The sequence below is a fragment of the Vulpes lagopus genome, chromosome 2 (assembly GCF_018345385.1).
Source record: "Vulpes lagopus strain Blue_001 chromosome 2, ASM1834538v1, whole genome shotgun sequence".
Taxonomy (NCBI): domain Eukaryota; kingdom Metazoa; phylum Chordata; class Mammalia; order Carnivora; family Canidae; genus Vulpes; species Vulpes lagopus.
This window is the reverse complement of record NC_054825.1, coordinates 80,162,138-80,188,620: the sequence shown is the minus strand read 5'-3', so window position 1 is coordinate 80,188,620 and position 26,483 is coordinate 80,162,138. Positions and strand designations below refer to the sequence as shown.

Genomic DNA, 26,483 nt, shown 5'->3' with positions numbered 1-26,483 from the left:
TTTTTGTAGATTTCATGATTTGCTCTCAATTAAAGCTTCATATTTGCTTGTTTTTTTAGTTCCTTCTGATTTTTTCAGTCACTTCTAAGTCACTTATATCTTAATGATGGTCTCTTACTGTTTTGTGTGGGTTAACTTTGGATTTTCCACCTAATTTTTGAAAACTTGAGGGTGTCACCAGGTAGTATATGATCCACTTTCCATGGAGTCTAGCCTCCTATGGGTTCACCTGGTAGCTTTTGAATTTAATCAGGGGAGTTTTATTTTTAAATTAGTTAACAAAGTTATCAGAATTGCATTTCTAATATTAATGTCATTCCAATATGAAATCATAAATTAAAGAATGATACAGCAAATGAAAAGAAAAACAAAGGTCCCCTTTCTTCCTACCACTTATTTCTGAACCACCTGACATCCTATCTTCCCTTTAGAAAGCTTTTTTAGCTTCTATAGCTAATAGTTATCTTGTCTTTCCTGACTTCCATATCATTTTTTTTGTCCTTTTTGGATCTCCATTATTTGTATCTTCTTATGTTAGTATTATAATAATAATTTAAATTATTAAAATTTTAATATCCTTGTATTGTAATATATTTTATTATATTTATATTTCTTTTTAAATAATATTCTCTCATTGTTTGGTGTGTCAGTCTTGAGTTCCCATGAAGCTTTTTAGATATAGAGTCCTATCTTACAATTGGGATGGATGATTTGCAGTTTCTTGAATACTATGTCCCAAAGTAGTCAATATGTATCAGCCTAACTAAATTTTTGTGGTTGTTCACTTTAATTAAAAATAACCCTCCAACTTACAGGTGACAAGGCAATGACTGGGAGTGACAGATTGACATAGAAGTAGTTACACAGGATGGTTAGATGTTCCTTTAAATGGTATGCTATACAGCAGAGTGAAATGGGTTTGTTCCAGGTGAGCTCTTGGTGTCTCATCATCCTCATTGGAACTTGTTTTTCCTGGTGACAGAACACAGCAGAACTGATTCAGAAGCATCCTTATTTTTATTTTAAAAAAAGAGGCCTCCTCAAACAGAGGAATAGTGTCACATTCATCGTTATTTGCCTGGAATCAGGTTCAGTAACTGACACTTGGCATGTGTCCAGTGAATGTTTTTGTTGAATGAATGCATGATGAGGAAAATATGATTTGCAAACTGGTAATGGACAGATTTTTCCCTTTGTCTTATATCAAGCAAAATGAAAACGGTTTTATGCCACATTATGCTATTACTATCATATTTTGATAGATGATGCTTTATTTTTAAAGCAACCTTAAAACTATTAACCTCTGCATAGGTTTAGGAATTTGAATGTACCCAGAGGACAGAAATGAGGTTAAATGAAACATGGGTCCTTAAAGCCAAGTGTTTTTTGTGAACAAAGAAACTGTTCTTTTAATTGGAATAACTTTACAACATGATTGTTTTTTTTTTTTTTTTTTTACCAGAACAGACCTTTTTTAAATCTTAAAATGAGACTCAACTTTATTGTCAAAGCCAGTCACTGAGGGGTAGTCAAGTTGATCAAATTTGAAATGGAAACCAGAAGCAGTTTACCATTTCAGATACTTTGCTGGTCACAAATTAACCATGTTACATTATGCATGGATAAAGCAAAGCCTATCTGCACCGATATACACTTTATGACCTAACACACTGGTGAAATAGAAGGCCTAGCAGGTGCTTCTAACTTTTCTAGACTGTGAATCAGGGGTTTCTGCATGGCCCATTTGCTGTTTGCCTTTGTGCGGAAGAAAGGACTACTGCTAGAATAGTTGTGTATAATACCAGTATAAGTTGAGGCAATGTGTTTGATTTCTAAAAGCTATGCACAGATTAAGTCATACTAATTTGCTCATAAAGCTCCTGTTATTACCTAGCAGAGCAGGATCCTTAAAGAATGGGTTATGGGACAGGGTTCTAAGAGTAAAAGCAGAAGTCAAGGCCAGGAAAGGAGTAGGCAGACATGGATAAGGGAATGAGTTTGAGTCCCCTAACCAGTGCCAGCAGTATGGTAACATCAGAGACCTTAATTACACCTTCAAAACTCCTTTGCCTTTGTGTAATTAACTGAGTGACAGAGGTGATGTGCCATCATCTTCATCAGGGTCTGCTCTCCTTACCCAAGGAGAGGGGATTATTCTAGCATACCCCAGGGGACAGAAATCTAGGAGACTTATTTTATTTTATTTATTTTATTTTATTTTATTTTATTTTATTTTATTTTATTTTAATTTTATTCCCCTCCACCCCCTGCTCATCCTAGGAGGCTATTTTAGAATTCTGACTACCACAGTATCCTTCCATTGTCTGGCATTTTCTATTCCGTTTCTGGTCTTGTCTTCTGCTTCCACTATCAGAAGCCTGTCCCTACAACTTTCCCTAATGTAACATAATCTGTATACACAATAGACTTCTCCATTTCTGGATTATGCTATACTGGTTAACAGTGCGTGTGCCAAAGTTGAACATTTTATTGTCAAGTCCCAGCTCTGCTACCTACTAGAAGATTGGCACCTGCCTCAATTTCCTCATCAAAAGGGGAGTGATAGTAATATCCATTAGGTAGTATGTTAACCATTTATGGGTTTTTGTAAGGAATAAGTGATATGATATGCTTAGTGAACTTGGCACAATGTCTAGCACTTAATCTCCAAAAATATTTAGATATCATTACAGTATATCCTGTCTCAATAGTTTTACTAATAAATTATTACTCTACATAGAATACCCTGATAAATTTCTATGCTCCCTTCAAAATCTATCCTAACCTTGTGTGTGGAAAATGTCAATATCTGCATAATGTTGGGAAGCTGAGGTTAGGGTATATAGGGAACTCCATTTTTTTAACTTTTCTGTAAATCTAAAATTATTTCAAAATAAACAGTTTTTTAAAAAGTCCTAAGTGTTATCTCCATTATCATAAAGCCTTCTGATTCCCCTCATTGTGGTATAAATACTTTCATTCTGCTCTTAGGGAGCTTTACACATGCTGTTTATTACATTGCCTCGTGACTATTTGTTTACAAGTCTGTCTAGAATATAAAGTCCATGGATGCAGATACTAAGCTTTATTCATCTTTGTATCTCTAATATATGACATTATATCTGATATAGTTTCAGCATATGTTATGTAAATGCTGGCTTAATAACTAATTGTTGAATGAATTTTTATTTTTTGTGCACAAAGATTCACCAATGACCCAATGATATGTGATTATAGGAACCACTGAGAAGGTCAGTATGGTACAGATCAGTGGTTTTCAAAGTGTGGCCCCTGGACAAGCAACATTATTAGCCATAACTGGAGACTTGTTAAAATACTGTTTCTCAGGCCCCATCTCCCAGATCTACTGAATCAGAAATTCTGAGGGTAGGGGATGACTGTCTGTGCTTAACCACTTTCATGGAAACCAAGATTGAAAACATAAACAATTATACTAATGTATAGCTATGTTAAGTGAATTCAAAACCTTTTAAATGCAAATGTTTTATTAGAGGGAAATGATCTAGATGGATTATCCTGTAAGAAATAATTGAATTTCCACTTAGCCATTTTTGTAATGATTTTGAGTATTACAGAACATATCAGATTTAGGGATCTATATGCTTGTAAACATGAACAAGTTTTAAAATTTGCTTATTAGCCTCCTGCCAACCAATTCTTGTGATTTGCTTTAGTACAAGAAAGCGGAATGCTATTTTTGAGTACTCCCTGTCTGACATTTGTTGCTGTGATCACAACTTAAATTTTTTTTTTACCATTAATCATAATACTAATCATTCTGGCCTCAATACACATGTCTTCAAATATCTATGCCTGCCAAGTGCCTACTGCTGCCATGTGCTCCAAGAGACTACTTCTCCAAGTTGTATCTAAGTGTCCATTATGCTTTTAGGATATAGCTTTTACAGCCAGTTTTATGTTCTCAGCAAATACTGGTAGAGTTACAGGATCTCATGTACTAAGTAATTAAGATATTACAATCACACATCTGCAGCTTTATTCTAAAGAGCAGTACTTCTATTTTGTCATAATCTTTCTAATTCCTTTGAGAACAAGTGTCTTGGAAAAGCATATAATAATGTATGACTAATCTCACAAAGAGCCTGAGGCAAGGAAGCATTTGCCTCTTCGCTGCAGAAGTTCTTGAATGTTAGCCTCTGTATTATTGGAGAAAAAACATATTTTTATTTATTTATTTATTTATTTATTTATTTATTTATTTATTTGGGGGGGAAGGGCAAAGGGAGAGAGAGAATCCCAAGCAGAGTCCACACTCATAGTGGAGCCCAACACAGGACTGGATCCCACAATTTTGAGATTATGACCTGAACTGAAGCCAAGAATCCAATGCTTAACTGACTGTGCCACCAAAAATCACTTCTTAAGATCCTTTGGGCAGTACTTCTTTCAGAGATATGGAGCCTGCCCTTTCAGAACTCACCTGCTTTTCGAGGCTTTTTTTTTTTTTTCCTTTTCATGTGAAACAGACCATTCTTTACACAGCCATTTAGTTGAGCTAGATTGGAGGAGAAGCCCCTGCCTTGAAATTAGGAAACCCAAATTCATTCCCGCTATTGCCCATCACTAGCTATGTGTGTGGGATTAAGATACCACTTCTCCAACTCTTACGCTTAACAATGGCTTAATAAGAATACTCTTATAATGATTACAAATGGGAGCCTCACAAAGAACTCTCAGTTGTGAATTATCCTTACTGAGCCTAACAGAGTCTATGCCAAAGAGGTCCAAGGCTAAGTGGACATTCTCTGCACCACTACACCCTGGGAGGCTGCATTTATGCTCTCATTCCTCAGGGACACTCTTTACCGTCACCTCTTATAGGCAGGGAACCACAAAGGGTCACAACTTTATTAATTTTGTATTTCAAGGCAAGTAGGTTTGGCAATAGTGAGAACATGATCAGTTGAAAACAGAGGTAAGAATCAAACAGTCTGTAATGATGTTGGTATTAGTGGTGACAAGAGATAGATTCCAAATCACCGTGGACTCAAAGCTAGATGAATCTGATTGGGTTTTCAGTTAAGAGAGAAAACAAAGTCAAGGATTACTTGAAGATTCCTTTCCCAGGCAATTAAGAAGACAACCACTGTATTAAAACATGCCAGGGACCACTGGGTGGCCATGGGGTGGCTCAGTTGGTGAAGTGTCTGCCTTCAGCTCAGGTCATGATCCCAGGGTGCTGGGATCAAGCCCCACGTTGAGCTCTCTGCTCAGTGGGGCGCCTGCTTCTTCCTCTCCTTCTGCCACTACCCCCAGCTCATGCTCTCTCTCTCTCTCTCACTGTGCCGTCTCTCTCTCTCTTTCAAATAAATAAATAAATAAATAAATAAATAAATAAATAAATAAATACTATCTTAAAAAAAAAAAAAAACATGCCAGGTCTGCAACCAGGTGAACAGTTGATTAATGGGCTTGTGTGGAAATGTGGAAAGGTATCAGTGGCATGTCACAAGACTCATTGCTGCCCCTGTCCTCTTCAGATCTTTTCTTTTCAATATCTCGTTGGCAACTTCAGAGAAAAACTGCAGTGGAAAGAGGTGTTTAAGTGACAGAACTAAAGCCTGTTAAATTCTTCCTAAGCTAAATATAACAAGATTAAAGTCAAGAGGATACTGAAAACATCCTGCATTTAGATTAAAATATCCACCTACAAGTAAGGAACACAAAAGATTTCTGTTTCAGCTTTAGTTGACAACTTATTGATTCTGAGCTAGTGGCTGATCATGTGGCTGATTCAAACAGAAAGCTAAGCTACTTCAGTAATAGATACTCATATCAAGGGAGAAAATGCATCACTGTACTACATGTAATCTGGCAAATCCGGAGTTTTTGGTCAGTTATAGGTATGTATTTGAAGAAGGCTCATTGACAAATTGCATTATATGCAGGGGACAGAAAGGAAACCTATCTGGAAATTATATCATAGGAAAAAGAGTCCAAAGGAATAGTAGTCAATAAAATTAAAAACAGGGCATATGACAGGGGCTATGTAGTGGGAGCTTTGTGTGCCACCCAGATGTCCGTATCTGGATCCAGACTCGTTTTCTTAGCTGCTGGGAGTATGGCTGGCTGGTGGCTCACCACTGAGCCGCTCCCCAGGCCTGACCTTTTATGCAAGGGAGCTGCCTTGCCAGGGCATCTGCTCATTCCTCAGGAGCAGCCCCACCCAGTGCCTGGTCTGGGTGTGAGGGTACAAAAGCCCCATTCTGTTGCCTTGTGCAGGACAACTTAAAAGACCATCCCAGCCTCAAGACATCCCTTTGTGTGATCAGCTGAGGCCTCTGCTGCGGCTGCATCTCCTGCCTAGTCTGACCTCCCTTACTCGCTTAGAGTAGTTCTAGAAAGCACACCCCACTAAACCTTCTCCGTGGGATTTTCTGCTCTGTCTCTGTGCCAGGGAATTCTACCTGCAACAACTGACACTACAAAGGCTGGGAAAGAACACATGATTCAATAAATGATGCTGGGACAATCGATTACCCACATGGAAAGAGAAAAGAAAGTCAGAGCTACCTCATGTGCAAAATCTATTTCATGTGGATTTAGAATTGAACTATGAAAAGCAAAACTTTATGACTTTTAGTAGAAAATAGGCAAGAATTAGGAGAGGGTTTCTTAAAAGCAGAAGCCATGAAGAAGATTGGTGAATTTGTCTATGTTAAAATAACATAGAATTTAAATTAAATTGAGATAAAATCACTTGACTATGACAAATGATATCATTTTAAAAAATAATAGGGAAATCTGGGAAGGATACATGCAGCACTTAGGACTAACACAGAATTAGCATTGAAAATAGATAAGGAATCTTGTCATAAAGGAAGATAAATAGTCAATTGCTTAAGACAAAGTCTGACTGATGAATGAGTATATGAAAATATGTTTAGCCTCACAAGCAATTAGGAAAATGACAATGAAAATAAGATCCTAATTCATATACATCAGATTGGAGAAATTATTTAAAAAAAATTTTATAGTACCTTTCCTTTTTTTCCTTCCTTTTGCTGCTTCTGTGCCTTTGCACATGTGATTTCCATGTGTCCTTCTCATCTGTCAAGACCTAGAGCAGAGCCATCTTTTCCATAAAGCTCTCCTTGCCTTCGTGTTCAGAGTTAAGATTTTCCCCTTATATATCCCATATAGCACTTTGCACTTCTTTCATTTTAAAACACTGGGCATTGTTTGAATTTTTGCTGACATGTGAGTCTGACACTATTTAGATGATGAGCCCTTGTATGGCAGGAATGATGTTTATCTGAGTGCTTCTGGCATTTATCATAGTGCCTGGCATTTAACTAGTAAATACATATTGGATGGGTGAATGAACCAGTTCCTGGCCCCAGTGGTTTCTCCTTAGGATCCGACCCCTTCTAAACAGAGGTACGGAAAGTCAAGTGTTCTGCAGTAGTTCTTTGTTTACTTTTTGGTGCATCCTCTAAAATTAGTTCAAGATAAATGCCACCTTTAAAAAGAGTTTTTAATTACTCATCACCTGCAGGGGAGCATATGGTTAAATGTGGTTCTCACCTGCCATTTAATTAGAGGATATGCAGAAAGTTGGTTCTTTTTATCATAGGTGGAAAGTTGCATAGGGACAAAATAAATGTTGTTGTTGTTGTTGTTGTTTTGGTTATTCACTATTTTTCTTCCAGCCTATTGCTACCTCGTGGTACCATCAGGATTTATTTTTAATCCTGACAAAATGAAAGAAGTATACTTTGCCGAGAGAGATAAAATACGTTGACATATTTAAAAAAGTAAAATTTCCCCCTCAGGAAATCTAAGTCTTTGGGAACCTACACTCTCAAGGCATTTGAAAATTTTCTAATCTCTTTTTTAAAAGCCAACAGCAGTTCTACAAACTCCAGATGAGAGTACGTGATCTGGTTGGCATTTGTCATCTCCTAGAGTGATTATTAAATATTAAAGCTAGGAGAGATCCTTTGGCCTAGTGCCTTCGTGGTACGGGTAATGTAAGTAAGGTTCCATCTGATACATCATAACTGTTTAGTGATAGGATAGTCCAGATCTCCTGCGTTCAGCTTTGGTTCTTTCCTTTTCTCCATATACGGTGCCCACTACCAATTTGAAGGTAACAAGAAACTTGGATTTTCAGGGACTGTGAGTTAATGGTAGCTACTTAGGTATTCGCTTTGAAGCCCTTGAAATTTCCCCAGTAAGAACTGCCTGTTGGCCTTTGTACCACTAATAATTAGCTTTCATTAGCACCTAAACTCAAGGGGAGAGAGCAACTCCATTCTGGACCCGTATAACTATTTGGGCTCATGATGAATATGGAGTGAGAAGTAAAGATTTGAAAAAGAGATTAAAAACTTACTTGCTTATTAATTAAGCAAATTATGATAAAGATTCTAAGTGTAAGAATCTTATGTGATCGTTGAAATTAGTAATATCTCTGGACTTCTATTTTCTCATTGGTGACATGAATAACTTAGAATAAAGCTGAGGACAATAAATCTTTGAGGATCTTTTTCTTCTAAATATTCGGATTCTGTGATTGTAATAACAGAGGATTCACCCACGTTTTGCTGGTCTTGCAAAGTTAATTGATGCTTGAAGGTTAACAAAGAAGGTTTTCTTCTTCTTCTTCTTTTTTTTTTTTTGAAAAGTAATCTATGACTAAAATGCTGTCTTGTTTTTCTGAAAGGTTCCCAGGAATCTTACTCATTCATCTCCATATGTGTTTTTTCTGTCCTTCACTTACTTGGTAAGACTATGATTTATTGAAGCTAAATCAATTTAGTTATGTGGCTTCTCTGTCATTGATTGAATGGATGTAAGGTTTGAAGGGGGCATCATGGAAGAACACAGGTAGTCATACTTATGTTTGAATCTGAACTCTGTTGCTATGGGCTGATGCAAGTCATAGAACTTCTCTTAACCTCAGGTTTCTCTTATCTCCAATGTGTATAATACAATGTACATCCTAGGATCCTTATGAAGAGTGAATAAGATGCCAAACACAGTGTTGGGCACCCTGTATGCAGTCATGCCATTAGGGTGCACTAAATATACCTGCAAGTATCCGTGAGCCCTCTAACTCAACTATAGACCCCAAAAGTTAAAACCAGCAATAGACAAGACAGAGCTGCCTGAGTGGCTCAGTTAATTGAGTGTCTAACTCTTGATTTGGCTCAGGTCATAGTCTCAGGGTCATAGGATAGAGCCCAATCTTGCGCTCCGTAGTCGGCAGGAAGTCTGCTTGGATTGTCTCTCTCTCTCTCCCAATGCCCCTCCTCTCCCTCTCTCTCTTTTTTTTTTCTCTCTCTCTCTCAAATGGGTAAATAAATCTTAAAAAAAAAAAAAGAAATAGACAACACCACTTAACTCATGCTCTAGCTAAAGCCCATTGTGCTCTTTTCCTATTGCATTTTTCTTGAGGCATTTACTAAAACATTTTGCAATGACCAGAACATTCCAACTGTAGGCCAGAAAAGCCCTGATAGCAACAGAATGCCTAGAAGACCACTTCCCATATGTCCCTTTCCCTGCCCATGATCATGAGCTGAATATATACCAGTCCCCTTTCTCCACCCATGATCATGTATTTTCTGCCTGCTCTCTTGCATGTACCCACTGAACTTCTAGAACTTCTAGAAAGAAGATAGATAGACATCTAGTTTTATAGCTAGATTTATAAGATGTTTATCTTGCAAGTGAAGAAGTCAGCTGTTAAGGCTTGAGCCTGTCACTTCCCATGGCTGCCTGCACTTGAAAAAAATCTCTCCCTTTCTCTTTTCCAAACCCTCCTCCCTTGAGTTATTGCCTTCTTTTGTGATGAGTGTATCTGTTGCAACAATGTTGGACACACAGTTAGAAGCTATGCTCTACATTTGTGCAGCCAGCCCCCCTCAGGTGTCCCGAGATGGAGCAGTTGGCCCCAGCAGCACAACAGGACTCACCTGTTTGTTCTTTTGAGTTAACGGCTGTGATAGTCATTTGGTAACACAACTACTAGTGAAAGTAGGTCAGAATTTGATGTGCCAGTGAAGATAGGAGTGTATGTTTCTGATTCCACAACAAATTCCTCTTCTTCCTTTACCTACTGCCCTCCTCTGTAGAAATAGCATTACAAACAGGTTGCTGGATTTGCATAAAGTGTTCAGAAAAGACCAACGGGTAGATTCTCTGCAAGCTGGAATCAGTAGATTGTGAATTTCTTTAGTAGAAGGTTCTTTTTCATTCCCAGCACCTAACTGGCATAAATAAATTCAGTAGTGAACATTATATAGATCATATGGGAGGGAGCAAACCTCCTTCCAAATTCTCATGATAAAGATGTGATACTTAAAAGGAATTTTAATGAATTTCATAAGCAAAAAAATGATAATTTTCTGCCCATATTCTTAATGTTTCTGATATAAAGGAGCAGCAAAAATCAGTGAAGGCTGCATGAGACCAAGAAAGGGATGTTCATGGTACATGAGCAATAAACGAAGAAGGTTGCATACCAGACTTGACCTCAACTGACACTGTTCTCATAGACATACTGACAATGGGTTTTCAACTGGCTCTTCATAAAGAGGATCTAGAACTTTCTAACAAAACTCACCGTATTGTTTATCATTTATAACTTATTACATGTATTTATGCTTAGATTAGTGTGCACTGAATTGCATATAGTACTTCAATGTTAACTAAATATTTTATTGTCAGCATGAAGTTGTAATTTAAAAGAATAGCCCCTGACCTAGGTCATGTTCTAACAGATTAAAAGGCCATACCTAATTTTTGTAAACAATATTTTGATGCCCAGGACAAGTCAATAAACAGTAACTCTTACAGAATACTGCTTTTGCAAGGATTATTTCTAACCAGATGTGTTATGCATTATACAGGTACCAGCAGGTTTTTTTAAAGAGTATAAGAATATTAAAAACTGCTAATAACAAAATAATTTTTCTCCAGAAGTACTATTTAGTGGTTCAACAAATATGACTTTGCATTGCTGAAGCATTTCATTCCTGCCTTTGAAAATCCTCATCTAAAGGTAAGTTTTTGATCAGTGCCTCACTGCTGCTCAGAGTTGATTATTTCAACTTGAAGTTATTTTTATTTTTATTTTTTGGAGTTATTTTTTTAAGATGTGAAAATGTTCTGTTTACATGATTTCTGCTTACGTTTGCCAGTGTGTCCTCTCATGCTCTCCTGTTCCTCCAATTCAATAGGAGAAGAAATTAGAAGAATCTATTCATCATTAATCCACTGACTGCCAGAACCCAGCTCTTCTCTTCTCCCTTCCCGGGTCATAGATTCCTAGAATAGCCAATAATAAAGTTCATAACTGAGAGTGAATGAGACATGGGGATTTATTATTTGTTACAGCATCCCCACCTGTGCTAAGCTAATTGCATGGGATTTCATTTCACCCCGTAGAATCCAGGCCTTTCCCAATATCTGGTGCCTGTGCAGGTATAGGTAAGCAAATGGGATTTGCTGAAGGATTGCTCTGGGACCGTACAGTCTGGCTTCTGGGTATTTATCCTTTGAGTTAAAAAAAAAATTGTTCAATTAGGTAAGTGCTCTTTTATGACTGAGAAGGTCATTTTTTCTTTTTTTTTTTTTTAACCTTTTAACCTTGTTTTATTTTTTTTATTTTTTTTAAATTAATTTTTATTGGTGTTCAATTTACCAACATACAGTAAAACACCCAGGGCTCATCCCATCAAGTGTCCACCTCAGTGCCCGTCACCAATTCCCCTCCAACACCCGCCCTCCTCCCCTTCCACCACCCCTAGTTCGTTTCCCCGAGTTAGGAGTCTTTATGTTCTGTCTCCCTTCCTGATATTTCCCAACATTTCTTTTCCCTTCCTTTATATTCCCTTTCACTATTATTCATATTCCCCAAATGAATGAGAACATACACTGTTTGTCCTTCTCCGATTGACTTACTTCACTCAGCATAATACCCTGCAGTTCCATCCACGTTGAAGCAAATGGTGGGTATTTGTCGTTTCTAATGGCTGAGGAATATTCCATTGTATACATAAACCACATCTTCTTTATCCATCATCTTTCGATGGACACCGAGGCTCCTTCCACAGTTTGGCTATTGTGGCCATTGCTGATAGAAACATCGGGGTGCAGGTGTCCCGGCGTTTCATTGCATCTGAATCTTTGGGGTAAATCCCCAACAGTGCAATTGCTGGGTCGTAGGGCAGGTCTATTTTTAACTCTTTGAGGAACCTCTACACAGTTTTCCAGAGTGGCTGCACCAGTTCACATTCCCACCAACAGTGCAAGAGGGTTCCCTTTTCTCCGCATCCTCTCCAACATTTGTTGTTTCCTGCCTTGTTAATTTTCCCCATTCTCACTGGTGTGAGGTGGTATCTCATTGTGGTTTTGATTTGTATTTCCCTGATGGCAAGTGATGCAGAGCATTTTCTCATGTGCATGTTGGCCATGTCCATGTCTTCCTCTGTGAGATTTCTCTTCATGTCTTTTGCCCATTTCATGATTGGATTGTTTGTTTCTTTGGTGTTGAGTTTAATAAGTTCTTTATAGATTTTGGAAACTAGCCCTTTATCTGATATGTCATTTGCAAATATCTTCTCCCATTCTGTAGGTTGTCTTTTAGTTTTGTTGACTGTATCCTTTGCTGTGCAAAAGCTTCTTATCTTGATGAAGTCCCAATAGTTCATTTTTACTTTTGTTTCTTTTGCCTTTGTGGATGTATCTTGCAAGAAGTTACTGTGGCCAAGTTCAAAGAGGGTGTTGCCTGTGTTCTCTTCTATGATTTTGATGGACTCTTGTCTCACATTTAGATCTCTCATCCATTTTGAGTTTATCTTTGTGTATGGTGAAAGAGAGTGGTCCAGTTTCATTCTTCTGCATGTGGATGTCCAATTTTCCCAGCACCATTTATTGAAGAGACTGTCTTTCTTCCAAAGGATAGTCTTTCCTCCTTTATCGAATATTAGATGACCGTACATTTCAGGGTCCACTTCTGGGTTCTCTATTCTGTTCCATTGATCTATGTGTCTGTTTTTGTGCCAGTACCACACTGTCTTGATGACCACAGCTCTGTAGTACAACCTGAAATCTGGCATTGTGATGCCCCCAGCTATGGTTTTCTTTTTTAAAATTCCCCTGGCTATTCGGGGTCTTTTCTGATTCCACACAAATCTTAAAATAATTTGTTCTAACTCTCTGAAGAAAGTCCATGGTATTTTGATAGGGATTGCATTAAACGTGTAAATTGCCCTGGGTAACATTGACATTTTTACAATATTAATTCTGCCAATCCATGAGCATGGAATATTTTTCCATCTCTTTGTGTCTTCCTCAATTTCTTTCAGAAGTGTTCTATAGTTTTTAGGGTATAGATCTTTTACCTCTTTGATTAGGTTTATTCCTAGGTATCTTATGCTTTTGGGTGCAATTGTAAATGGGATTGACTCCTTAATTTCTCTTTCTTCAGTCTCATTGTTAGTGTATAGAAATGCCATTGATTTCTGGGCATTGATTTTGTATCCTGCCACGCTACCAAATTGCTGTATGAGTTCTAGCAATCTTGGGGTGGAGGCTTTTGGGTTTTCTATGTAGGGTATCATGTCATCAGCGAAGAGGGAGAGTTTGACTTCTTCTTTGCCAATTTGAATGCCTTTAATGTCTTTTTGTTGCCTGATTGCTGAGGCGAGGACTTCCAGAACTATGTTGAACAGCAGTGGTGAGAGTGGACATCCCTGTCTTGTTCCTGATCTTAGGGGAAAGGCTCCCAGTGCTTCCCCATTGAGAATGATATTTGCTGTGGGCTTTTCGTAAATGGCTTTTAAGATGTCGAGGAAAGTTCCCTCTATCCCAACACTCTGAAGGGTTTTGATCAGGAATGGATGCTGTATTTTGTCAAATGCTTTCTCTGCATCTAATGAGAGGATCATATGCTTCTTGGTTTTTCTCTTGCTGATATGATGAATCACATTGATGGTTTTACGAGTGTTGAACCAGCCTTGTGTCCCGGGGATAAATCCTACTTGGTCATGGTGAATAATTTTCTTAATGTGTTGTTGGATCCTATTGGCTAGGATCTTGTTGAGAATTTTTGCATCCATGTTCATCGGGGATATTGGTCTGTAATTCTCCTTTTTGGTGGGGTCTTTGTCTGGTTTCGGGATTAAGGTGATGCTGGCCTCATAGAACGAATTTGGAAGTACTCCATCTCTTTCTATCTTTCCAAACAGCTTTAGTAGAATAGGTATGATTTCTTCTTTAAACGTTTGATAGAATTCCCCTGGGAAGCCATCTGGCCCTGGACTCTTGTGTCTTGGGAGGTTTTTGATGACTGCTTCAATTTCCTCCCTGGTTATTGGCCTGTTCAGGTTTTCTATTTCTTCCTGCTCCAGTTTTGGTAGTTTGTGGCTTTCCAGGAATGCGTCCATTTCTTCTAGATTTCCTAATTTATTGGCGTACAGCTGTTCATAATATGTTTTTAAAATCGTTTGTATTTCCTTGGTGTTGGTAGTGATCTCTCCTTTCTCATTCATGATTTTATTAATTTGAGTTTTCTCTCTCTTCTTTTTAATAAGGTTGGCTAATGGTTTATCTATCTTATTAATTCTTTCAAAGAACCAACTCCTGGTTCTGTTGATCTGTTCCACAGTTCTTTTGGTCTCGATATCATTGAGTTCTGCTCGAATTTTAATTAACTGTCTACTTCTGCTGGGGGTGGGGTCTATTTGTTGCTTTTTCTCTAGTTCCTTTATGTGTAAGGTGAGCTTTTGAATTTGAGTTCTTTCCAGTTTTTGAATGGATGCTTGTATTGCGATGTATTTCCCCCTCAGGACTGCTTTTGCTGCATCCCAAAGAAAAATATGGAACACTTCACGAATTTGCATGTCATCCTTGCGCAGGGGCCATGCTAATCTTCTCTGTATCGTTCCAATTTTAGTATATGTGCTGCCGAAGCGAGCATGAGAAGGTCATTTTTTCAATGTAAACCACTTTGATTAAAGTCTAATCTACCAAAATAACTTAAATACCATCCATGCATCTTTAGATTTTAGGAATTGAAAAAAAAAAAAAAGATTTTAGGAATTGGAGTTTATTCTTGGTAAGAATTCTCCTTGCTGTCTCATTCTTGTCACTTTTATCTATTCGATCCCGTTTCACCCCAAACAGCTTGTTTTGTTTCCCTTCAGCTCGTGGGTACCATCTGAACAGCACCCTGCCCACTTAGGGAATTGTTTGAGAGCTTGTTTGAGAGGCAGGCTCCTCCTGTTTGGTGTGTGCTAGGGGACTTTTCTACTGGGATCCAAGAAGCTGAGAGGTGGATTTCGAGATAGCAGTTGCTACAAATAACAGCCTTAGTTGTTCAGAAACGAAACCATTTTCGTCATCAGGTTGCAGACATTTTGTGATATAAATGTTAGCTTATGTGGGGTTTTATTATACGTGGGTTGAGTGTGTGAACTGACTAGTGTGAGCAAGAACCGGGTCCCATGTGTGTGGCTTTTTGGGGAATCTGATTTCTTTTCTATAGGGAAAAAGAAGGATCCATGAATTTTAATTAAAGATTGTATGCTTTAGTAGAAAAGGCATAGATTGCTTTAAAATGGTTTAAAAATAAGTAAGGTAATATTTTTAAATGTGTGTTCCAACCATATGAAAACTTGTGTCCCAGATCTGAGTTTAATATTTAAACCTTGGTGTTACCACACAGCCCATCTTCTTGTGGGAAAACTGAACCTACAGGGAATCAGATATCCAGGGCTAACTTGCAGCTCACAGGAAATATGGAAGCCAGAGGGACAATGTAAGCAACACCGTGAGCAAGCAAACAGATAGGTCAGTACATGGAACTGTACTGTGTGTTTTTAAGATTGAAATACAATTGGCAAATAATATTGTGTAAGTTTAAGATATAGTGTGTTGATCTGATCCATTTATATATTGCTGTACGATTACCACGTAGGCATTTGCTAACACCTTTACCACATCATGTAATTATAATTTCTTCTTTTGTGGTGAGAACAATTAAGATCTGGTCTCTTAGCAACTTTGAAGTTTATAAGCCAGTAAACAAAAGAGACAGATTGGGGGTGTGGGGAGAGGAGACTGATTGGTCTAGCAAATATGTAAAAGAAATATAAGAAACCTAGCAACCAAATATAATGGGTGGACTTTGTTTGAAATATGACTAAAATAAGCCATCTATATAAAAAGACATTTTTGTGACAATCAGGAAAATTGAATACGGACTAGATATTTGATAATACTGAGCAATTATTTGTGAAATTTGTTAGGTATGAAATGGTATCATGAGTATGTAAGGAAGTCATTCTAAATGTGTGCTCTTGACTAGCATTTCTAGCATCACCTGGCAATATGTTAGTAATGGAAATTCTCAGCCCCACCCCAAACTTACTGAATAAGAAGCTCTGGGAGTGGGACCCAGCAAAAATAAGAGAATCATTGATGTAAGAACATATCCATATTTTAAAAGAGATACATACAAGGGTATGTGGGGATGAAATGATATAAAGTCTGGGAATGCTTTCACAATTCTTAAGTTAAAATAAAGGTAGGGATTTCATGAAGTAAGTGTGGCAAAATCTTGATAGTTGTTTTTCTGGGGTAATGCATTTATGTGGCTGCATTATATGGTTCTCTCTCTGTAATTTAGAAATATTACTTAGAAATTTAGGGGGGAAACTTTACACACACACACACACACACACACAGGAGACATCCTTCTCAGAGAAAACAAACAAAAACTTGATTTTAAATTTTATAAAAACTGGGGCACCTGGGTGGCTCAAGGGTTCAGCATTTGCCTTTGGCTCAGGTCGTGATCCCGGGGTCCTGGGATAGAGTCCCACATCGGGCTCCCTGCATGGAGCCTGCTTCTCCCTCTGCCTGTGTCTCTGCCTCTCTCTCTCTCTCTCTCTCTCTCTCTCTGTCTCTCATGAATAAATAAACAAAATCTTTTTTAAAAAATAAAAAATAAATAAATTTTATAAAAACTTCCATCTTGCCCTAGAAAACTGGGTTTTAGTTTTTGCTTTGCCACTAATCACTGTACTGGGTTCTCTTGATAAGTCGGTTTCCCAGGAAGCTCATCCTATCTGTGAGGTAAAGGAGCTTCGATATGTGGTATGTTGTGAAGGTTCTTTCGAGGCTGCTATCCTTGATACCCTGAGCATTCAGGTGAGTGGTCAGGCTCCTCAGCAGCATTTCTCAAGTCTGGAGTATGATCTGTGGTAGGGTGCTCTCTCGAGCATGGCTTCCCCCTCACTCTCTCTCTCTCCTTTGTCTCCCTCTCCCTCTTTCTCATTCTATTTCTATCTCTGTTTCTCTCTCCTTCTCTGGCTTTACATCCAATTCTCATCCCAGAGAACAGCAACATTCTCTGAGATGACTGAGACCCAGGCACATCACCCTCTGACAGTAAATAAGGTATGAAATTGCATGGAGAGGATCTCCAGGGACTTGAAATATGAGGTGACTTTTAGGTTACATCAGAGATGGTGAAAGCCTGGGTAGATTTTGGGACCTGTTGCTCCTGGCATTTGCCCTGAGCTTCTTCTCTTGCCTTCACCACTGCCAAGGCTACCACCTCCTCCTAAACAGAGAGACATAGCATAATGGTATAAACTCTGAGTGGGTTTGGAAGCCCTAATTCATACCTCTCATACTTCAAGAATCCACTTTATTAGGATAATCAAAACTGTGTACCAAGTTTAATAGACAGAAATGGTATCCTCAGTGGTAGGTGGAATCAGGTTATCTAGTAAATCCTGAAAATGCGGAATGGCTTGACTAACTCAAGCTTCTGTGTGTTCACCTTGAGAGGTTAAACACAGGGAAGGCTGTATCTCCTAGGGAAGGCTCTGAGGGACATACCAGGTTGTTCTTGGGGTGGGGATGGCTAAGGAGAATATGGTGGGAACATAGGAACATGATGTGTGCACAGGCGACACATGGCATTGGCAAGAGGGAAGGAAAATGAAACAGGAGGAGGCCAGTGGGGATAAGGAACAATATCTGCAGAGTCCGGCAGCCAGGAGTTGGTGATGCATCTTCAACCTATTGCTCTTCAGATTACCTGATGGAAATCTCATTCCCACAAGTGCAGACAGTCAGTGATAGTGTTCCCACTGACAGAGCAGTTCCTGGATGGCTTTTCCCAGTGTTGGCATTTGCTTACTTTCTCTTCTCATGTTCCTCCATTCCTTTCATTTTCCTGTATTCACTTTGGCCCTGCCTGCACCATAGCAAACAGGTTATGCCTATGGACATTGGCTCAAAAAAGAAACCAGTAGCCACAATGGCAGTTGTTAATTGAGCACTATGTACCGGGCATGAATTGAACAATTGATAAATAGTGTATAGTAATAGTTTCATTCAAACCACTATCTATACAATAGTTATTCTCTCCATTTTAGAGATGAAGAGCAGAAAGTCAGAGAAGTGAGGTTGCCAGGTCACTCAGCAACCCAGTGGCAGAACCTAGTGTTGAACCTAGGTATGACCCACTTCAACTATTGTCCCTCATCTCTGCACTTCATTACTATACCTTCTTTCATCGGTGAGGGGAACAGAATAAAAACCAGGTTCCCTGGGTGGCGCAGCGGTTTGGCGCCTGCCTTTGGCCCAGGGCGCGATCCTGGAGACCCGGGATCGAATCCCACATCGGGCTCCCGGTGCATGGAGCCTGCTTCTCCCTCTGCCTATGTCTCTGCCTCTCTCTCTCTCTCTCTGTGACTATCATAAATAAATTAAAAAAAAAAAAAAAGAAAAAAGAAAAAACCAGGTTCCCGAGAAGTAGGGCAATCTGCTGAGCAGGCCACATGGTAGAGAGCACTTTAGGAAGCTACAGTACAGTACTTGGGGCTCCCCTAGTAGCCCAAGGCCCATAAACACGTGCATAGAGAGGTCAGTTCCCCAGTATGAAGACACAAGCAAACATTTCACATAGCATGTTGAAAAGAAATATATTGTTTACTTATAGTAGGAAAATTAATTTCTTGAGTGGAATATGAACAAAAATTATAATCTCCTCTTAGGAAAAAATAAGGAACCAGGGTACTTCCTTGGTGATATCGTTAAATATTCTCCCTTGGGCTCATTCAATGGAGGTTTTCCTGATCACTCAAGTCATACTTGCTCTTTGGGGACTACATTAGTTCAGAATCATATAAGTTTCTTTTTTCTTCTTAGAAGTACATAATTACCCTTCTCATTCAAAGTAGGCAGAGAAATAAGATAGAATTCCAGATGCCTCTAAAACTCCTACCTTGCATGTCTCTACCTCTTAGCTATAAGAGGCAAATGTAGTAGAGTGGTGTAGGTGCAGAGTGGTGTAGCAATAGTGAAGGGTCTCACTGCAACAAGGAAGAGGGGAAGGCAAGGGTGGCATTAGCTAAAGAAGCTGTGGATAATAACTACCAACTGCACCATTTACGTCAATGAATAGATTATCCAGACAGAAAATCAATAAGGAAACATTGCTCTTAAATGACACATTAGACCAGATGGACTTATTATATTTATACAGAACATTCCATCCTAAAACAGCAGAATACACATTCTTCTCAAGGGTACATGAAACATTCTCCAAAAATGGATCATATGTTAGGCCACAAAACAAGTCTCAACAAATTCAAGAAAATTGAATTCATATCAAGCATCTTTTCTGACCACTATGGTATGAAAGTAGAAATCAATTATAAGAGCAACACTCAAAAAACTACAAATATGTGGAGATTAAACAACATGTCACGACTACATAGATCATCTCCTTTGAACAAATCAAAGGAGAAATTTTAAAAACTACCTGGAAATAAATGAAAACAGAATTACAGCATACTAAAACCTATGGACCATGGCAAAAGTGGTTCTAAGAGGGAGGTTTGTAAGATTACAGGCAAACTTCAAGAAATAAGAGAAATCGTAAGCAATTTATGCCTAAAGGAACTGGAAAAAGAAGAACAAGTGAAAGCTAAAGTTATTAGAAGGAATGAAATAATGAAGGTCAGAGTGCAAATAAATGAAATAGAGACTAAAAAGACAAAAGAGAAGATTAGTGATACTTAGAGCTGGTTCTCTGAAAACATAAACAAAGTGGACAAATATTTAGCTAAATGCACCAAGAAAGAGAAGGCTTAAATAAATAAAATCAGAAATGAAAAAGAAATTACAGCTAATACTACAGAAATACAAGGAATAAGAGACCACAATGAACAATAATACATGAACAAATTGAATAACCTAGAAGAAATGGATAAATTCCTAGAAACTTAAAATCTTCCAAGACTGAATCATGAAAAAAAAAAACAAAAACAAACAAACAAACAAAAAACCTGAATAGATCAGTGACCAACAAGGAGACTTAATCAGTAATCAAGAACTATATATGACAAACCCAGCTAATATTATCCTCAATGGTGAAAAGCTAAAAGCTTTTCCTGTAAAAATCAGGAACAAGACAAAGATGCCCACACTCTCCCCGCTTTTACTCTATATAATATTAGAAGTCCTAGCCCAGCAATTAGATAAAAAAAGAAATGAAGTCATCCAAATTGGAGAAGGAAGAAATAAAACTGTCATAATTTGAAGATGACATGATATTATATATAGAAAACCCTAAAGATTCTACCAGTAACTGTTAGAATTAATAAATGATTTCAGTAAAGTTTCAGGATACAAAGTTCATATATACTGTTGCATTTCTATGCACTAATAGCAAACTATCAGAATGAGAAATTAAGAAAATACTCTGGGGCTCAGGCAAAGAGCATGTGACACTTGAGCTAGAGGTTGTGAATTCAAACCCCACATAGGGTATAGAAATTACTTAAATAAATAAAACTTAAGAAAAAGAAATCCTATTCACAATTGCATCAAAAAGAATATCTGGGAATACGAACAAGGGGTAGTAGAAGGGGAGGTGGGCGGGGGGACGGGGTGACTGGGTGATGGGCACTGAGGGGGGGCACTTGATGGGAAGAGCACTGGGTGTTATATTATATGTTGGCAAATTGAACTCCAATAAAAAAAAGTATACAAAAAAAATAAACCATATCTGACTAGGTCATTGGCTACATTATCCCTTTGCAATAAGATTATAACATGGTATATGTTATACACATCATGTTTTCTTAGGATTAAACTCCTGTTGCATAAAAAAAAAATAATATCTGGGAATAAATTTAACCAAAGAGGTAGAAGAACTATAACTGAAAACTGTAAGACATTAATTAAAGAAATTGAAGAAGACACAGATAAATGGAAAGATGTTCCATGCTTATGGATTGAAAGAATTAACATTGGTAAAATGTCCCATACTCCATAAAGCAATCTACAAATACAGTGCAATTCCTATCAAAATTCCAATAGCATTTTTCACAGAGGTAGAACAAATAATTCTAAAATTTATATGGAACACAAAATATCCCAAATAACCAAAACAATCTTGAGAAAGAAGAACAAAGTTGGAGATATCATGCTCCCTAATCAAACTGTACTACAGATTTATAGTATTCAAAACAGTATGATATTGGCATAGAAACAGATATATAGATCAATGGAACAGAGTAGAAAGGCCAGAAAGAAATAAACCCACACATATATGGTCAACTAATTTTTTTTTAATATGGTCAACTAATTAATGACAAAGGAACCAAGAATGTACGATGGAGAAAGGTCAGTCTCTTCAATAAATGGTACCAGAAAAACTGGACCACTATCTTATACTATATACAAAAATTAACTCAAAATGAATTAAAGCCTTGAATATCAGATTTACAAACCATGAAAATATAGCTGGTAAGCTCCTTGACATTAGTCTTAGTGATATTTTTTTGAATCTGACTTCAAAGTTAAGGAAAACAAAAGCAAAAATTAACAAATGGGACTACATCAACCTAAAAAGCTTCTGCACAGTGAAAGAAGCCATCTATAAAACAAAAAGGCAACCTACTGGGGGCACCTGGGTAGCTCAGTGGTTGAACATCTGTTTTGGCTCAGGTCGTGATCCTGGGGTCCTGGGGTCCTGGGATTGAGTCCTTCTGCCTGTGTCTCCTTCTGCCTGTGTCTATGCCTCTCTCTGTGTCTCTCATGAATAAATAAATGAAATCTTTAAAAAAAAAAAAAAAGGCAACCTACTGAATGTGAAGATATTTGCAAATCATATACCTGATAAAGGGTTAATTTCTAAAATATAGAAGAGCTCATACAACTCAATACCAAAAACCCCCAAACAATTTGGTTTAAAAAAATGGGGAGAAGATCTAAATAGAAATTTTTCCAAAGAAGACAGGCCAGTGAAAAGATGCTCAACCTCACTAATCATCAAGGCAATGCAAATCAAAACCACAATGAGATATCACCTCGTACCTATTAGAATGGCTAATATCAAAAAGACAAGAAATAATAGGGATTGGCAAGGGCGTAGGGAAAAGAAACCCTCAGGCACTACTGGTGGGAATGTAGAGGTATGTCAAAATCTAAAAAAGAACTACCATATGATCCAGCAATTCCACTTCTAGGTATATATCCAAAGAATACAAAAACACTAATTCAAAAAGGTATGTATACTCCTATATTTATTGCAGCATTGTTTACAACAGCAAAAATATGGAAACAATCTAAATGTCTATTGATAGATAATTGGATGAAGAAGATGTGGTATATATGCAGAATGGAATATAGCTCAGCCATAAAGAAGGAAATGCTGCTGTTTGCAACAACATGGGTGAACCTTCAAGGTTTATGCTAAGTAAAATAATCCAGACAGAGAAAGGCAAATACCACATGACCTCACCTATATGTGGAATCTAAAAAAACAAAATGAATAAACAAAATAAAGAACAGGCTCATAGACATGGAGAATAGATGGAGGAGAAGGGGTTTGATTGGGGCAACATGGGTAAAGGGGATCGAGAAGTACAAACTAAGAGGTTTTTTAAAGATTTTTATTTATTTATCTGAGAGAGAGAGCATGAACTGGGGTAGGAGTAAAGGGGGAAGCAGACTGAGCAGGGAGCCCAACACGGGACTTGATCCCAGGACCCTGGGACCATGACCTGAGGTAAAGGCAGATGCTCAACCAACTGAGCCACCTAGACACCCCAAACTAAGAGTTTTTATAGTACAAGTTTTTATAAAACACACTTATTATAAAATAAGTCATGGGGATATAATGTATTAGCATAGGGAATATAGTCAATAATATTGTATTAATTTTGTGTGGTGACAGTGGTAACTAGGCTTACTGTGACGACTATCACACAATATTTACAAATGTTGAATCACTATGTTATTAAGCTGAAACTAATATAATATTGTATATCAACCATACCTCAACTTTTTAAATATTGGCAAAAAGAACCACCAACTGCAATGATATCTGTGTATACATAATGTTGCTTATATAGAACTTTTATATGCATTATTATTAGATCCTCATAAAAATCCCCATGAGGTGGGTGGATATATTTCTGTCTGTCTTTTTTTAGTTTTATTTTATTTTATTTTGTCTTTTTAAAAAATTATTTATTGGGTTTATGTCCTACCTTGTTCCAGAAAGGATTTGAGGGAACTGCATTCAACATCACACATAAAATACATTTATTAAAACAGATGATAAGAATTTAAGAACAAACATTCTTTTGATAGGGTTGTATTGATCTGAAGTAATTTTGGATCCAAAACACTATGGAGCCTTCAACATGATCCCTGCTCTGTTTTCAAGAGTATAACCTTGTCCAACAAGGAAATCCCTTGGTTAGATACTTTCATCCTGAAATATCATGGTTTAAGATTAGGAAGCAGGAGTTTAAAAACTATCCGGTACTTTCTCCTTGTTGGTTTGAAACCTGGGAGAGTCCCTGGGTGAAATCTGAATCTGGATCCTGTACCATCTGGCCACTCCAGATTGGTAGGTGGCAGGTTTAATAAGCAAATGGACTTATGTACCAGGCTTGTCTTCCGTAGCCACAAGACAGGGAGGTCTACACGCCTACCCACCTGAATCTTAGAAGTTTATATAGAGCCCTTAACTGGGCTTCATCATGGGTACCATTCGGATTGTCTGAACAACACAGTGCTCTCTCTCTCTCAAGGCTGCATCCTTGACATGGCTGCTCATGTGGGAACAGTAGAATGTGGAATTCCAGAGACAGGAAGTGGGGGAAGGGATCAGGAGCCCCCCCCCCCCCCCGCCATTGCCCCACAACCTGTGGTCATGTCCTTTCAAAGACCTCCAGGACTGTTCCTGTTTGAAATTGTGCCCAATCACACTCATCTGTGTTTATGCTTGTGCTTCTGTCTTTATTTCTGTGGGTCTGTAGTCTATGTGCATAAATGTGTAATTTTCATGTTCTTCCCAGAGATGTAAATCTTTTCAAGACCATTACCTTTGTGTGTGATTCCTTTTTGTTTGCTTGCTTGCTTAAAGATCTTATTTATTTATTCATGACAGACACAGAGAAAGAGGCAGAGACATAGGCTGAGAGAGAAGCAGGTTACCGGAGGGAAGCCTGATGTGGGACTCTATCCCAGGACCCCAGGATCATGACCTGAGCTGAGGGAAGATGCTTAACCACTGAGCACCCCCAGGTGCCCTTGTGTGTGATTCCAATCAGTTCTGTCCTTGAGGCAGAGTCCAGTTCCACTCAACTAAGGATGGAGCTAAGAGGCAAAGAGGGTGACTCACTAGGAAAATAGCAGGCAGAAGACTTTGAAGAACCACCTGTCCTTCCTGTTTTACCACATTGCCATGTGCCCTGTGGCCGGCCATGACCTCTCTCTGTGTGGTGACCATAAGCACAGCGGGCATTATGATCATTTTGTTTTTTATCTGCAAGGCACTCAGAAATCATTCATTCAGCAGTATTTATTGAGCACTTGTCATGTATTCAATACTGTTCTAGGTATAGTGGTCGCAGCAGTGACAGACCAAAAAAAAAAAAAAAAAAAGCCAATCCCATTCTAGAGAGGTGAGGACCAAAATATCAAGTGATCTTTAAGTTCTATACTATGTTAGCCAGGCACATGTGTGATGGGAAGAAACAAAGCTGAAAGCAGGTCAGAGACAGCCGCCAGAGTCTGTCCCATAGTTTTATGGTCCAAAGAATTGGAATCTTAGTATTGGTATATAATGCCCAATGATGATTCCATCCAGTCTTAAGTAATATATATTTTTAAAGATTTTATTTATTTGAGAGAGAGAGCAAGAGTGCTCACATAGAGCAGGATCCCCACTAAAGAGAGAACCCAGTGTGGGACACGATCCCAGGACCCTGGGATGGTGACCTGGGCTGAGGGCAGATGCTTAACCAACTGAACCACTCAGGTGCCCCTTAAGTAATATACTTTAATAATCTTGCATAACCTTGAGGAAGTGACCTAACTATTGCACTAGCACCCCATGGAGAGAGTCACTCCTTACCATAGGCCTTGCCTGCTAGGCTTTTGGTTTCTCCAGCTTTTCTCCTGCCAAGAGGCCTCCTTAGTCTTCAGGGGGGTTGCTTTTCTCACATTTCAGAAGGACAGTGCATACTTATGTCAGGTGCGAAAGGGATCTTTCCTACTTGGTGCCAGCGAGAAGAAGCGCTAGGGAAGGCAGATGGACAGAGCAGACATTCTCTTCTCTAACTGGGTTATTCTGTGCTCTGGCTTATCTTATTTTGAGATCTTCCCACTGTTGTTCAGTTGGTACCAACATTTAAAAATCAGTCTTCTTTTTATTTTCAGGGACATATCTTTACAAAAGAGAGGGGGTGAGATTCCAAAGGCTCTCAACATATTACACTGCCTTTTGGAGAAAAATATGTAGACCGACTTCTGGGACCAGAGCCCCAAACAGTGGTTTAACATCTTGCATGCTTCTTGGTTTTGTTGTGTGCGGATCAAACAGCACATCATTTGAATTTTAATACTTTCACAAAATTTCCCTGGGGAACCAAGGAAGAAGGAGAGGCATTGGAAGGTAATCTGAAGGGAGAAAATCAGCAAACAAAGTGTTTCAAAGGCTTTGTTTTAACTGCAAAACACTGTGGCTCAGATGCATTTTTTTTTAAAGATTTTTTTTTTTTAAAGAAAAGCCAAGAAAGATTAATCAACTCTCCCAGGGTCATAGTTTTCTTTTTCCTTTCAGTGCCTTTCCATTTAACCTTGTGGCTGACAGCCCAACAGTTGGTTGTGAAGCCGTCACTATCCACTGCTATTTTCCTAATGTCTGCAGCAAATCCAGACAGCCAGGTACAAGGTGGGGTCGTGATGCAACTGGAGAACTTGTTTTGAAACAGTGTTTTTCATGGCAAGCACACTTTTTAAATATAGATTGTCATTTACTGGGTAGTTTGGGATGAGGTAGACTGGACCTATCAGCTGGACCCCTCTATGCTGCTTCCAGAGCCATCCTTGGGCCATTAGGAAACAACCTTGCCATTGTTTGGTTTGCTTCTTTTAAGCTTTAT

At 38.3% G+C, this 26,483-nt stretch overlaps 1 protein-coding gene and 1 non-coding gene across 2 annotated transcripts in view; one reads left to right on the top strand and one right to left on the bottom strand.

The window, feature by feature from the left end:
* Positions 1–26,483, top strand: part of FMN1 (formin 1) — a 419,007-nt gene that overhangs the window by 44,792 nt on the left and 347,732 nt on the right.
* On the bottom strand, positions 14,868–14,974 carry LOC121485888. The gene has a single exon (XR_005986394.1). It is a non-coding gene; the product is annotated as a U6 spliceosomal RNA (small nuclear RNA).